This window comes from Hyalella azteca, unplaced genomic scaffold (genome assembly GCF_000764305.2).
Source record: "Hyalella azteca isolate HAZT.00-mixed unplaced genomic scaffold, Hazt_2.0.2 contig5956, whole genome shotgun sequence".
NCBI lineage: Eukaryota > Metazoa > Arthropoda > Malacostraca > Amphipoda > Hyalellidae > Hyalella > Hyalella azteca.
The window spans coordinates 62,251-77,039 of NW_025936130.1; the positions used below are offsets into that span (position 1 = coordinate 62,251).

The 14,789-nt window shown below is 39.9% G+C and overlaps 1 protein-coding gene across 3 annotated transcripts in view; it reads left to right on the forward strand.

Annotated features, from left to right (window-relative positions):
- The window catches only part of LOC108671167 (proteoglycan 4), a 79,566-nt gene that overhangs the window by 21,125 nt on the left and 43,652 nt on the right, over window positions 1-14,789 (forward strand). The window contains exon 1 of one of the 3 annotated variants that reach the window (XM_047880703.1): window positions 6,357-6,402. The exons of the other annotated variants lie outside the window; for them this stretch is intronic. The gene's annotated coding sequence lies outside the window, so the exon portion shown is untranslated. Of the gene's footprint in view, window positions 1-6,356; window positions 6,403-14,789 lie in introns of those variants that run through there. 3 annotated transcript variants of the gene reach the window in all.

Sequence of the window (14,789 nt, forward strand, 5' to 3'; positions counted from 1 at the left end):
TTAACTTGTGAGAAGTTTGATAAAAGTTCCAATCAATTAACCACCCAATCAATTAAGAATCTGATCGATAATGGGCCTTAATATTAATGGGATTGATTAATGAAGGTCTCGCTTTACTGACGCACTACCTCATTGACGCAGTATTTCATTATTGTTGTACTTTATTGAGTGCTTGATCCATTAATCATGTTGAATGTACCTAAGCTGTAATCATTACGCGAGGAATAAGCTATTGTCTTTTAAGCTTCTTGCCTCTGATTTCCAAGACTTAATCCTAATTTCACAGATGTAATATGTCAAAATGTGACGTATCAAAATCAACGGATGTGAAATCCGTAGTTTTTTTGCAGAAATTGGTAATTATTTGCGTTCTTTGTTGCATAGCCAAGAATTATCCCACGGTGCTGCGAATGTACCGCCATCCCTTAGCAACTCGACAGTAAACTGTGACAAGTTTTTATAACGCTCCATGTGATGAACTGCTGCTGCTGCTGCTGCTGCTGCTGCTGCTGCTGCTGCTGCTGCTGCTGCTGTTGCTGCAGGTTATGCAGAGAAAACCTTGCCCTTCGTCACTGCTTATCTTACTTCTGTCATTCGTATCTAGAATATGGTACATCAAGTGTTATGGTCAGGGTCAGTATGTTTTACATCAATGGGCTTCTAATATAAAACCGGATATGTAAACATACAAAATGTAAATACTGGGACTGGTGTAAAGTTGTTCGATGAAGTAACGTATGCTATTTGATATAACGGGAAAAATAACATAACATGACCTGGAAATGAAGCTGTTTTATGAATTATCCCGGAAGACGAGCCCATCTCAAACTGCTAGCTACCTCATAATCATTACAATAGAGACATACAGCCGCGTTATGTCTCAACAGAGGCTCACAGATGGCACAGCGCGCACATCTGTTGCACGTCATGCGTTATAACGGCTAGCGCATCGCGGCCATGTAGCATATTTCCTTGTCTCCCGCTACATCGATGAATATGACTAGCGAGCCCAGCTCTTCTTCCGGCATCTTCTTCTTCTTCTCGAGCCTTCAGAAGCTGCCTGTGCATTTATATTGCGGCCTTCGTTTGTATTGCGTGTTCGCCTCGTAACTGCATGGACATTCGGGCCCCGACACCTGCGTGGTACATCGTCCTGCTATGCTTTGTAACTTTTTGTGCCCGCCATCTGTGCAATAATTAGTCATGTTCTTATCATTATAACTCCTACTCGGTTGTTATTCTATTAGTTTCAGTATTAGGTTTGTCTTCGTATCGCTTAATCTTCTTTAGTGTAGAATTTTGTGAGTTAAAAAAATTGTATAGTTCCCGATGCGTCGTCAACAGATGCGATGTCGAAATCGCTGTGTTCTTTATTGAACGGATGCTGAGAAATTTAGACATGACATGAATTCTAACGGACAACGACAAGATGGACCTCACTTCGTCGGGAAGTGGCTGTTGTCGAACAGTTGTTGCTTATTGCGCACTTTTTATTACCACTTCTTTATGACATCTTTTTGTAGTCTTGCTCACTCCTCGACTGTTCTGGGACTTTCTTACGAGTAGGAAGCAAAGAAGGTACAAAGTATTCGTCAAAATTATTGGTATCTCACTAAAAGCCTAAAAGCATTGCTCGAATTTTTACGTATCAATTGTAATTTTCCAATTACGAATATACGTAGGATTTTTTTAATTAAAGCTTCTTTTTCTTCTTCTTCGAAGCTTCTTTTAATTAGGAAGGTTCTATTTGTCCCTGATTCTAGCTACTTACACTAATATCCTTTCACAGTTTCTAATTTTATTTTTAACCTTAAGCAATTGTTCCGTAGTTCTTTAGTTATTGACACATCAGAGCCGTTCCCATAGCACGGCTAATTGTACAAGGTTTACTCTTCTTACCTCCAAATTACGAAGAAGTTATGACAAAAATGGTCTCTTTGTTGCGACTATTGGAACTGCGCATTACTTAATGTATACAAATGCTCAATATGCTAAAAGCTTTCCTTTGAGCAGGCAGGATGCTCACTATTGTGCTTTTTTATCATGATTATCTATTTGTTGAGCTGTATTTTTACCACACTTCTATTTAATTTCACTTCTTGTTGTCTGTTTGTCTGCTACAAATCTTATAATCGATATTTGACACACTTCTACCTGTACAATCGATCTGAAATTTTGCACACTGGCTTGAATTTGGAGACAATGCATGAATCAATTGATATTATCGCCAAATAAAATAAAATCATAATTTTTTAAAAATAAAAAAAATAAAATCATTGTACATGTGTAACATCGGAGACATCTGCCTCTTTAGAAGTGTGGTCTTTAAAAAGTATTTTTTTTAACGCATATTATTGTTGCAGTTTCAATTGTTGATGTTCAAGGAGCCTTTTGATGCTGCTTGGTGGTTATTAAGGATCCCTGTAGCGCGCATTTGAGGTCCTGCAGGTCAAGAATGGAAGGCCGCGTAGACCCTGCCACCGCCTTGGCATTTGCCCGGCACCTCAATACGCGCCGTGCTGAGTGTTATACTCATAAAAATTTGGTCATGTTGTCTGAATTGATACACACATTCTTAGCCACAGCACAGAGCAGACATAGCATTGATAGCTACGCCCTTGTACCGGTATAAACTGAGTCTGGATGATCTAAACACAAGGGTAAAAAGTGCATCGCTATTGGGACGAAATTTAGTTATGTTTCTGAGTGTACTATTCTGCGCCTCCATCTCGCCTTCCATGTGCGTAGCTGCAGAACCAACATACAAGTGCATTGTGCATCATAGGAATATTTTTACGCAGACTTGGATGGTTTTCATTGAATTAGGATTGCAGTTTCTGTCGAAATTTTTTACAATATTTCAAATTTTCGTAGTTCTTGTCGTTTGATATTTCTAGACGATGTATAGCTGATTTATTAAAACTTCAAATATTCCGGCGATTCCCCATTCTCTAAAATCATTAAATTTACTTTATTTTAATACAATTAAGTACTGACATCTCTTGAAAGTTTCTTATCCACTAGAGATGTTCTGCAGAAACGAAAGCCGTTTTTTAATTTCCCGGAAGCAACTGCACGATGTTTGTTGGAAACAAAATTGATGTTCACTTCCCGACGATCTGATCAGGCGATGGCTCGAATGCAACAACCTTTTGCATGATCTTTGACCGGTCAATTGCACAGTCGTGCGTGGCTCCTTGCAAGAAGCCTTGTAGCGTCACTTATTTAGATGACCATCACAGAGCATCCATGACCTCACCATGTATTTCATTGCTTCGTGTCTACAAGATCTAGGCTTGTTTATTAATGTTTTCTTTCCTTGTTAAAAAAATTTTTATGAGATTGAACGCATTTTTGTAACACTTGAAGTTCATGTTAGTTATCAAGACAAACAATTTCTTAGATGAGGTTAGCAATGAAATTTTCCTGCGAGATGTCACTACATCAACAATTAGGCATTATTTAGATCTGCAATAGTGTTACTTTTTTACAAAACTTTTTTTCTACAGTATAGAATAAGAAAGTAGTTACATTTCCTCTCATGGGAACCCAGAATTAAATTCGTTGAATAACTGCCCATTCTCGGCGTACTTTAACTGATGTTCGTATTTTGTTGTAGCTACGGATCGCTGAATAGTAATTCAAATGCGTGTGCATAATAAATTGTTATGAAGCTGCTTGGTCATGGAACCTTGTGCATTGACATGTACCGTGCACGCGGACATATGAATACCTATAAAGTTGCAGCCTGCAGGTCTAGTTACAGTGTGGTCTGGAACCATGCACGAAGACCTTGTATGGTCCCTGAGTCCAATTGTTAGACCGACAACTAACCATGCCTGATTAGTGCACGATTTCTAATGCGACCAGCCATCCAGCTTTGGACCTTTATACGAGGGCGTGGTTCAGGCACATATCCTCACGCTCCGTGCAAACGTTGCATGTGGTCGACGCATTACGCTCGGGTAAAGGAACTAAATAATTCACGTTTCGAGTTCTGGATTGAGAACTTGTTATTCTATTTCTCTTAAACGTTTGCTGTACCGATGTCTCGTACTCTTCTCGTAATCGAAATCGTGTCCGTTATTGGTATGAATATAATTTTTGGTTTATTGGATGAAATGCAACAACTATATAAGAGATATTTAAGGCCATCGAACATGTAAAAAGGCCTATAAACTATCCTTAATTGTAACGGATCGCAGCTGTCGTGTTACTTCAATATTATTTGCAGTAGTTGCATTACCAGAACTTATTGCTTTAGTCACCACAGCCTTGAATGGTGTCATCACAGACCTTGTCGGCATCTCGCTATCGTGCGCAATCGCGCCTAAATCGTTCCGCTGCACCGAGCACGCGGTCCAAAGCGCGGCCATGTTTCGTTATTTGTTGATTCATATATAATAAAAGCTGAATAGACCGTCATATGAATAGTCCGTCATATGAAATGAATAGACCTTCATATATAATGACGGTCAATTCATATAGACCGTCAACCGTATTCTTATAGACCGTCAACAATAATACTACTTGACTTGTTATATATCGTCGATGGGCCAGATCAGTCATTTATATATTGCCGAGACCATAGAATTTTAGTTAAGTACGGCTGAACTTTTAAGAAATAACTCCTTATAATTCGTTCCTAATTTAATAGTTCATGAACTCGTCTTTACATGTAAATGGTTACGAAGCTCGGTTTCCTTGCTTACCTACAAAGTAAGTTCGATCTTCCCATTGATATCTGTCCGGCCAGCCTCGCTGATGCCCCGATGAGGTATCAAGTTTCCAAGGTCTCTTCTTTGCCCCATGCCCGTGCCATGTCCTTGGTCGGCGTCATGGATAATTAATTTGGATTGCATCTCGACTGTCGAACGACCAGACCGGTTTGAACTTAACGGTACTTGCTTCGAAGCGCCTGCTTTTGGTTGTTGATTTTAACATGGCACCGCAGCAACTTTTCCGATGGACTACGACAGCTTGCAATAAAAACGCTCTGAAATAACGCTTGTATAATCGTCTCGATGCTAGACCTCCACTATAATAGTTCGCTCTTCGCGAACGATGTAATTATAGTTGTAGTTACAGAGCCAATGTTAACGCGTATTTGCGATGGTAGATTTTACCTGAGGATACACAAAGGCGGCATTATAGCAGCTATGCTGTGTTCCGCATGGTGCGTACTCCGGCCATTTAGTTCAGCGCTCAAGGCTGACCATAGTTTGCGGTCATGCAATATTACGCCGAAACTTGATAGAGTTTCGTATGAGTAAGAGGAAAAATTTTTCTTCGGGTATTAATTGAACTTCATATAATACTTGGGGCAGAATTTTTGCTCGTTTCGGAAATCGAACCTTAATTTGGGCATATATCAACACTCATGCGAGGGAACATGTGGTATGCATTTGAGTTGTATGTCATGTCGCTTATAATGAATTCGGTATCAATGTTGAGACTGCCGTCATGATCGCCAGAGTTTTGTATCCGTGAAGGTCGCCTCTTATGAGAATCATTTCACGCTTCCACCCTCGTAACGCTCTCGAACTTAGCTATCATTATGGGGTAACTTCTTGTTGTTTTCCTTCCAGCAAGACTGGGAAAATGTTAATCTCGAGATGCTATGTCTAGTTCACTGACATAAATGTTGTGCTCGAAACTTATTTTTGTGTTAAGTGGAATGAGAATTCATGTATATATTTAAGTAAAGTGCATGAAAGTATGTAAATTATTATTCCAATGAGACAATACGGATTTATGTACAAATTAAAGTACCTGACAGTCTGGCAAGAACCGATTTCTGATCATTTTTGACTGATTATTTCTTTGCGGAAATATGTACTAGTACGTATCATAGATCTGACCGACTAACCTTCCGTTGTGGCTTCCCTGAATCCCGGATGTTTTGTTACCCGGACGGCTTGCTTGTAAACGCTCGCTGCTTGTCTCGTGACCGGCCGCCATCTCTGCTTCCTATTGAATGATCTCTTGCTTTGGTCATATTGCTTGGAGCTTATTTGTTTTCAATAAAAACTATTGTTTTCAATAATATTCATATTATTTGTTTTTAATAAATATGGTTCATGTTGACTTTTATATACTTTTTAGCGCATATTCTCATTTATGGAAAAAAAGACGTTATTGGGCTCGTCATGTCCGTCCGTGACTTCACGTCACGGACGGACGAGAAAATGCGTTCTCTGTCACTCACTGCATGCAGTGAGTACGGAATTATATTTTTTAACAATGAGAGTGGCGCTTCTCGATGGGTGTAAAGAAAACTGTTCTTTCTGCACTTCCCGATTTTTATTACTGAAACCTATGGTAATAGATATTATTTTATTTTTCAGGTACGTTGCGTGTATTCAAGTCTCAGTGGGCGTCCTAAGCAACGCTCATAATTCGGTAAGTCTTGCCAAATAATCTCAACTCAGTAAATTCGAATTTTCTGTCCAAGAATAGAAAATACAAGCTAAGTAGGCAGAATTTTCTCGGCCGTGTCGTGTTCCATATTTTTTGCGAACCTGAAAATCTCTTTCATTATCTCGCTTTTATTTGGAATTTTCCGTGCAGCATCTTTTTCTCTAAATTTGCTACGTCCTCGTGAGGCTAATTGTTTTTCTCTGTTTGTCTTCTCATTTAACTGTTTACACTACCAAAATTTATGTCTCTATAGATTGTTGGCCAATGGCCATTACCAGCTTAATATTAAATTGCCTAGCACTACGTTCATGGTTGCTCTTGAATGGCGATGTAAGGACGGACTTATCTCGACGCTGCACGGTGTCGGCGTCACGTTGCCATCTCCTGTTGACTTGCGCACCAATCATGTTGACTTTTCCCAAGCCCTGGTACAGCTCTTGTGTCGAGATAAACCTGGACGCTTGCTCTCAATTTCTGCCGGGTTATCATAGATTGTTTCAATCTTCGCAGATTTTGTGATCGTAACGTTGTTCTGTGATGTGATCATAACGTAATTTACCTTAGAGTCTGCAAATTGAAAATAATTAACCAGGATAACATTCCAATTTTTAGGCTTGTATCTAATTTATGAGGGGAGTTATTGGACGAATTCATAGTTAAGAAACGCCATAGGCGAATGTCGCGGCTGACCGCTTTGATGCAGTCTCTTAAGAATCTGGCTCCCGAATTCACCAAGATTTCAGTTTTCAACCTCGGAAGCCGCATTTATTACATTTACTGTAGTCGACTTTATAGCCAAAGGTTTTTTGCTAAAATTGTAATCTGTTCTCTGATTTTCTTAGTTAACACTTCACCATATTGTGCACTCGTGTGATATGATATTTGGGTAATTGTATGCTCTAGGTTAACGTACGTACGGCTTTGTGTCTAATAATTAATCTGATTGATACTGATAGTTAATCTGATTGATACTGATAATTAATCTGATTGATACTGATAATTAATCTGATTAATACTGATAATTAATCTAATTGATATTGATTAATTAATCTGATTGATACTGATAATTAATCTGATTGACAAAGGATGTGCATTTTTCTCATCTGTCGATCCGAAAATTATTCAACGAGTTTTCCTCCCCAATACATTTTCCCATTATACAATTAAAACAAGTCAAGTTTGAATATAGTTCATTTAGAGGTGCAGTCAGCACATACTTGCCAATTTTTTGCGCCATCTTCCAATTGACCGACGAAAGTTCGCTCACTCACGCTTCGCTTTATTTGGTGGCTCTTGTTGCTGCTTTTCACACAGATTTTTCAGCGTGCCTTTTAGATTTTTTTTCCGTCACCGATCCCCCAACTTTTTATTTGGATTTGTGGCGCACGAAGAAAAAAATTACGAGTGAAATTTACTTCTGCTTCGTAAATTCGTCTTTTGGTTTTAATTTGCCGCTTCTACCGCTGCTTCAATTTCGGTTTCAATGACGGTTGAGAACTGGCTGTTGTGATGGTGGGTGAGAACTGGCTGTTTCAATTTATGGTTTTTATTTTAATGATAGTTAAAAACTGCCTATTTTGATGAATGAGTTAAAATTATCTCTTTCTGTGAGAGGCGCAAAATATTTCTTTCCATGAATGGATGAAAATTGTTCTTTTAGTGACGGGTTAAAACAAGTCCCTAAATGAAAGATTAGACATATCCTTTTCAAGGGCGGGTTATAACTGTGCCATGCGTTATAAAGCTGGAAGTGACATTCTTAATAACTGATTAGAATTTTTCACTGACAGAGTACGACTGGCTGTTACAATGACGAAGTATGACTAGCTATACCATCTGTTTCCTTGGTTTGAAAGCTGCTATTTTCGCAGTTAACTTACATCTTTCTCGCACAAATTTAAATTCATTTTCGTTCGTTTATGACTACCTACCGCGTTTATTCTTAACTGGCGACGTATTAAATTCTACGCGCATATGTATTACTGACAATTTCATTATATTTTTCTAGTTCATCTCGCTTTTATTGCGGTATGCTAAAATATTATATTAAATCTTCTTAAGATTAAAAACTGAAATTTGAAAGTTTAGATGCGAGAGCAAGGGACGGCAGCAAGTAAATTGTCTGGCTTATAACGGAGCTGCAGTGCATTAGTCGTGCACTGTTCTGCCTGAGTGATGCTTCAGATCATTTGTCGAGCGCGACAGTTCACTTCTCCTGTTGATCGCTCCACTTACGCCTCCTATAAGCATCCAGTTCACTGCTGGTCATCTTAGGTATATTGCTCTCTACGTGGCAGTCTTGTTCGTGACGCTCTGTACTTAACAGAACATTTTCCCTGTGTTGCCTTTTGTCTGCAAATCAAAATGCAGGAAATTGAATAAAAAATATAACTCAGTACTCACTGCGGCGAGTGACAGAGAGCGCATTTTCTCGTCGACAAAAACGTGGTCACGGACAGACGGACTGACAGACGGACGGGCATGACGAGCACAATATAGCGCCTTTTTTTCCATAAATGAGAAAATGCGCTAAAAAGACGCATGAATGTTAAATGATTTTGCATTGCTTTCTAATAGCATAGATTGAGAATTGATTTTGCGTGTAGTGATGGCATTAGTGCGGTAGACTTCACCCACCGTCGCGTGACCAGCAGCCAACGATGACTTCCAGACTTGTGTATGCGGTAGCCCGCTAATGTACGTAGCGCAGCTGACGCCTCTTGCGAACAGCTTTCCCCAAACCACGCTGTTTTCCTCTTCACAGCCCGCAATATTATCGCTATGTATTCATCAACAACTAACTTTCTTGATACTCAAGAGACTTTGGATACTAATTTCCATGTTCAAAGCTTCATTCACCATCATTCATTCATTTGGATATATTCATTTCCATGTTCAAAGCTTCATTCATCATCATTCATTCATTTGGATATTCATTTCCATGCTAAAAGCTTCATTCATCATCATTCATTCATTCATTTAAATATTCATTTCCTTGCTCAAAGCTTCATTCATCATCATTCATTTGGATATTCATTTCAATGCTCATCAGTTTGGATGGCTTGTGAATCAGACGTGGCGCCTGAAATGCGTCATACGTGACGCATTTGCTTACTTGATTTTCTTATCACCTGCTGCTGCATCATAGTCGTTTATGTACGTTAGTCACAAAAAGCTTTCTTTGTCCCCAAAACATTACTTGTTCATTTGCGTTAGACTTCGACACACTTTATGATCAACTTGAGGGCGCTAAATCAATTTCAATGCTTGTATCAGAAACTTTCATGACCTTGTAAGTCTCCCACGCTTGATAATAAGATAATTTTCCTCGAGTTGACGACACGCGTTCCTCGAGAGCGCATTTTGGAATTTCATATTTTCGGTCTTCTTTTCTGCGTTACGTCGCGCGCTCATATCCGAATAATAAAGTCCCTGTTGCTGCTTTACTATCGGAGCAGGATAACATGTGGCATATAATATATGATTCCATGCATGTATATCGTTTCGAGAAATTTTTGCAACGAAGAAGTGGAGAGCTGTCGCTGAATGAGGTTGCCGTTAGTCTGGCGCCACGGGTTCGGGAAATGAAAAGCATAAATCTGATCCGATCACATTGATGTGCAACGGAACGGTGGCAGCGACTGCACTGTGCATCTCACGTCCGGCTCGACTGTTCTTTTCCCTATAGAAGTTAAGCTGTTTCATGCGAGGTCCTTAGTTTTAAACGAAGTTCTCCGTTTTTAAGTGACTTTCTCACGAGTTCTCAAACTTTTTGCGGCGTAAAATAATTTTAAGATTAGCATCACAACTTCAAGTATAAATGTATGTGCTTATTAAAAAAATCCCATAGTATCAGTCTGGCAATTTGTTGGGTATATGGACGGTTTTTCTGCCTCCCTCGGAACAGGAGCATCGAGATTCCGATATTACTTTGTATATTATTATTATTTTATTATTATTATCGTAGTCATTATATTATGACCTGTAGTTATTACGTCATCGATGATGTTTATAACATATTTAAAGGAATATAATAAAATTGGATCCAAAATGTTAGATCCCGATAGTTGATTGTGATACAGATGGTGAATGTATTTAATCTGAAACAGACAACTGACGGTCGAAAATCAACTGGTCTGTTGTTGGAAAATAAACAGCTGCATAAAGATGTCTGTACGCGATCTGAATTTTTTTTTTCATTGACTTTGACCTAAACTTCTCTTTTCGTCCAACTATAATATTTTCTTAGCTCAAATGATTACGAGTTACGAAAAACCTTGCTTCATCCTTAATCCCAATAACGGGTGAACTACTCACAAGCAATCTTTCCTTTGTCCCGATGCCTTTCTCTTTCTTTGTTTTGACGGGAATCTCGGCGAGTCTGTTTTTCATTACTGTTCTCCAAGTTTATAACGCCTTTTTTCATAGCGTCTGCATGAATCGAGCTCATCCATAACCTCCCTTTCCCTCTCCCTCCCTCAAGACTTGGTCCATTCATACCGAGCTTCGCAACTCATGATGATCCCTTTCTCCGTCCTCCCCTTCTCTGCCGACCCTATCTCGCCTTTGCCCTCTCCTGCCTCCCCTTTATTCACATCTTGGTCTGGCTAGACGCTTGACGCAATAACCTGTCGCCTCTTGTGTTTCTAATTTTCCTCGAACGCGATGGTTCCATTAATTTTTATCACTTTCATCAGGGCGATGTCTGGAGTATTTCATCATTTACTATTGAGCCTTTTGCGAACTCGCTTAAATTTGATTCTTGCTTCGAGTCCCAAAGAGTGGAGATGAACCTGGATTGTTTGCTTGTCTTTACGTGCGACTTTAAGTTATTGACGAATTCCTCGTATCTGTACCTTATAGTTCATTTCGACTAGAAAATGTGTCTTTGGCAGCTATTTTATTGAGTACCGTAAGTCTATGAAAATCAGTTGTCAAATATAATATAATGATTATAATTACCTATAATAAACATACTATAATATTTCAGTCGCCCTGAACTGTTTGAAATTGATTTAAAGTTTTAGGCTGGAAAAATTGTGTCATGGAGAAGGTTAGTTTCCTCGATATTTCCGCTTTGGAGTGAAAGTTCCTTGTTCCAAAACAAAAGCCGGCTCGGCTGGCCTGCGCCTATCTGGTCAGTGACTGTGCGTGCGTGGAAAACTTTCCCCGATTTGTCAGCGGGTAGAAAAATACAAATTCCTAACGTCCACCTTGCTCATTTCGGGTCACGAATGTTTCTCCATGTTTGATTAATTTATTCACTGGAAATATATTATAAAAATAGGTTGCGAGGCGGCTGTTTTCATTACTATAAAAAGTTAAGCCATGCAAAATATTGGGGCAACAATCACAGGTTAAATTCCCGCCTTGCTTCATGCGGAGGATTTTCAGTTTGTGACAGACAGTCGGCACCGATCAAATTGTTTGTGACTGTATATACTCTGTACTGATCAAATTGTGTGTGTCTGGACCGATCATATGTCGACTCAGATTTACTGTGAATTATGCGCCGAGCACGTCATAAATATCGTGCATGGTACCTATATAATAAAGGAACTGTAAGTCGAGTAAAGGTTCTAAGTAAAGTCGAGTAGATTGGCAGGCCGAAAACAAAAGCTTTATTTTTGCCTACCTATGAACCCGACTTGTTCAGTTTCTGTGCGTCACGACATGCGCTTGCGTCAGAGTCGTTAAAGCTTTGTTGTTTATATCGCCAGCCTGGATGGCTGAAAATAATTCCGTGTTTACTCCTTGCGTGTCCGTTTTAGTCACGTCAATTTGGGGCATTTGATGTTCCCTTAACATTGCCTGCCACCCTCTTCGTAGAGCAGCATGTTTTTTTATCTGGTTCTATTGATATCACTCTGTTTTATTATATTAACCCACATTTTAACTTTCATTTGTTGAAGTACTTTCATTGCATTTTTAAATTGATATCTTCATTAACTGATTTTGATAACTGCATCTTTTAGTGAAGATTTGTATGCCTCTAAATTATTTTCTGCTGATTGATGAGATGAATTGAAAATTCAGCACAAGATTTTTCATCATGGTTGGCTTTATTATTTTTCTATGTGACAACCTATATGTATCTGCCCGTAGGTAATCAGCTTATAGGTGCTAAGGTTGCATTCAACTAGGTACTGTGCATCTTGGTTGCTGAGTTTGCATTTACTCTTGCATTTTAGACGCTAAGGTTGCATTTACCCTGCATTTGAAACGCTAAGTTTTCATTTACCCTGGATTTGAGACGCTAAGGTTGCATTTACCCTGCATTTTAGACGCTAATGTAGCATTTATTAATTCTGCATTTGAGACGCTAATGTAGCATTTATTATTTCTGCATTTGAGACGCTAATGTAGCATTTATTCTGCATTTGAGGCTCTAAGGTTGTATTTACGCTGCATTTAAGACGCTAAGGTTGCATTAACTCTGTGTTTGAGACGCCGAGTTTGCATTTACCCTAAACTATTGACGCTGAGGTTAGATTTACCCTGAATTTATAGAGGCTTGGCTTATCGTTATCGAAATGTTCATCCTGATACCACAAACGGGTTTCCGTGTCGTCAGAACGAGACTTATTCATTCTTCACTAGACGGAAGCATCAATTCAATAAAAGGACTGAGGTCTTGAGATGATGAAACATTTCAACAGTAAGACGGTAATGTTGTTAGTATGTCGGCCGACGGCCGAGGAGACATACATGTACTCATATCCCCCCATGCCTATATTACATTTTCGAAAAATTAGGACTTGTAATTATTTTTCACACAGTTATCAGATCTGTCCTCATGTGAATCTTAGTTCTCTGCCAACTTATCTGTCGATGATTGCACCTCGTGTTGCAATTAGGTGTTCACGCAACTTTTGTCCTTATATAAAGCCAAGTTTGCTAAGATGACGATCGATCCCGCCGACTGAAACAGTACTCGTAAAACTAGCAGCCAAGTGTATAATTGATCCATAAAGTCTGTTCATGTGACTCCGACCGCAGGTGAAAGTCAGGAGGCGGTTACGCTTTTGGGTGGCGTCGACTTGTTTACAACGGGAGGCCGCTTACGTGTTTTGCCCTCGCGGCCACCGCGCAACACCTTTGTTGTTGCCGAGCCTCTTTTAAGTCACCACGGTACAAGGAAAATGTCCTGCGTGTTATTCTTACGACGCACGCGCACACACGATGTAACTGGGGTTAATTAGGACCTTGCCTGACAGCGTGTGATATGTTTAACGATAGGCAGAGCCTTTCTCCTGTTCCAAGGATGGATGCTCAGAAAGGATCGCAGTGATTGGAAGTTTCGAATTTATCGTAAATACTGGCTCCTTTTTTCTGCAATTCGCCGGTTTATTAACATTGAACTGAAATGGTTGGCAAATAAATTAGAAAATATTGCAGTCATTTTAAAGAATACGGTGTCTCATCAAAATTCATTTTCTCATAGAAGAAGTTAAATGTTGTTGCAACAAAAAGTCTCCATAGTACTGAATAACTTTCAAATGTATTATAACTCACTACCTCTTTCCTTCGAAAGTATTATCATTTTGCTATTATTATAATTTTACGAGCTTTCATTCGCCTAAACACAAAAACCCAGTGCGCAGCAATATCAACTCATAGATAAGATGTCTTTACCTCTATATGGTAAATTATTAAACTAAGAATTCATTCTCAACGTCAACGGTGACACAGTCCTTCTATTTCCGGTGCCCTGACCGGTGCCATCCTTAGTATAACCGTATATCCTTAGTATCCATTCTACGGTGCCCTGACCAAGCCGTCCTTAGTATCCATTCTACGGTGCCCTGACCAAGCCGTCCTTAGTATCCATTCTACGGTGCCCTGACCAAGCCGTCCTTAGTATCCATTCTACGGTGCCCTGACCAAGCCGTCCTTAGTATCCATTCCACGGTGCCCTGACCAAGCCGTCCTTAGTATCCATTCCACGGTGCCCTGACCAAGCCGTCCTTAGTATCCATTCCACGGTGCCCTGACCACGCCGTCCTTAGTATCACAGCCGTTCATGCACCTCATACTCAAGTCATTCATAAGCAAGTTTTGGCGCCACGAACGTGCTTTCTCATCTCACCAGACCGAGAAGCCGCCATGCATGCATGGTGTTGTGGGGCACAAGCTGTCGCCTTTCTCGCTGAACGCGTCGAGAGCGAAAGTGCTTATAATGTACGCGCCAACCGCTGGTCCAGCAGCGTCGCACGTACTGTGCCTCATGCCGCTGTGCTGGATAACACCCAGGAATAACGTTCACGTAGCAATGGACCGCTGGTCCAGCAGCGTCGTACTGTGCCTCATGCCGCTGTGCTGGACAGCTCCCTGCAGGAATGACGTTCACGTACCGATGGACCGCTTGT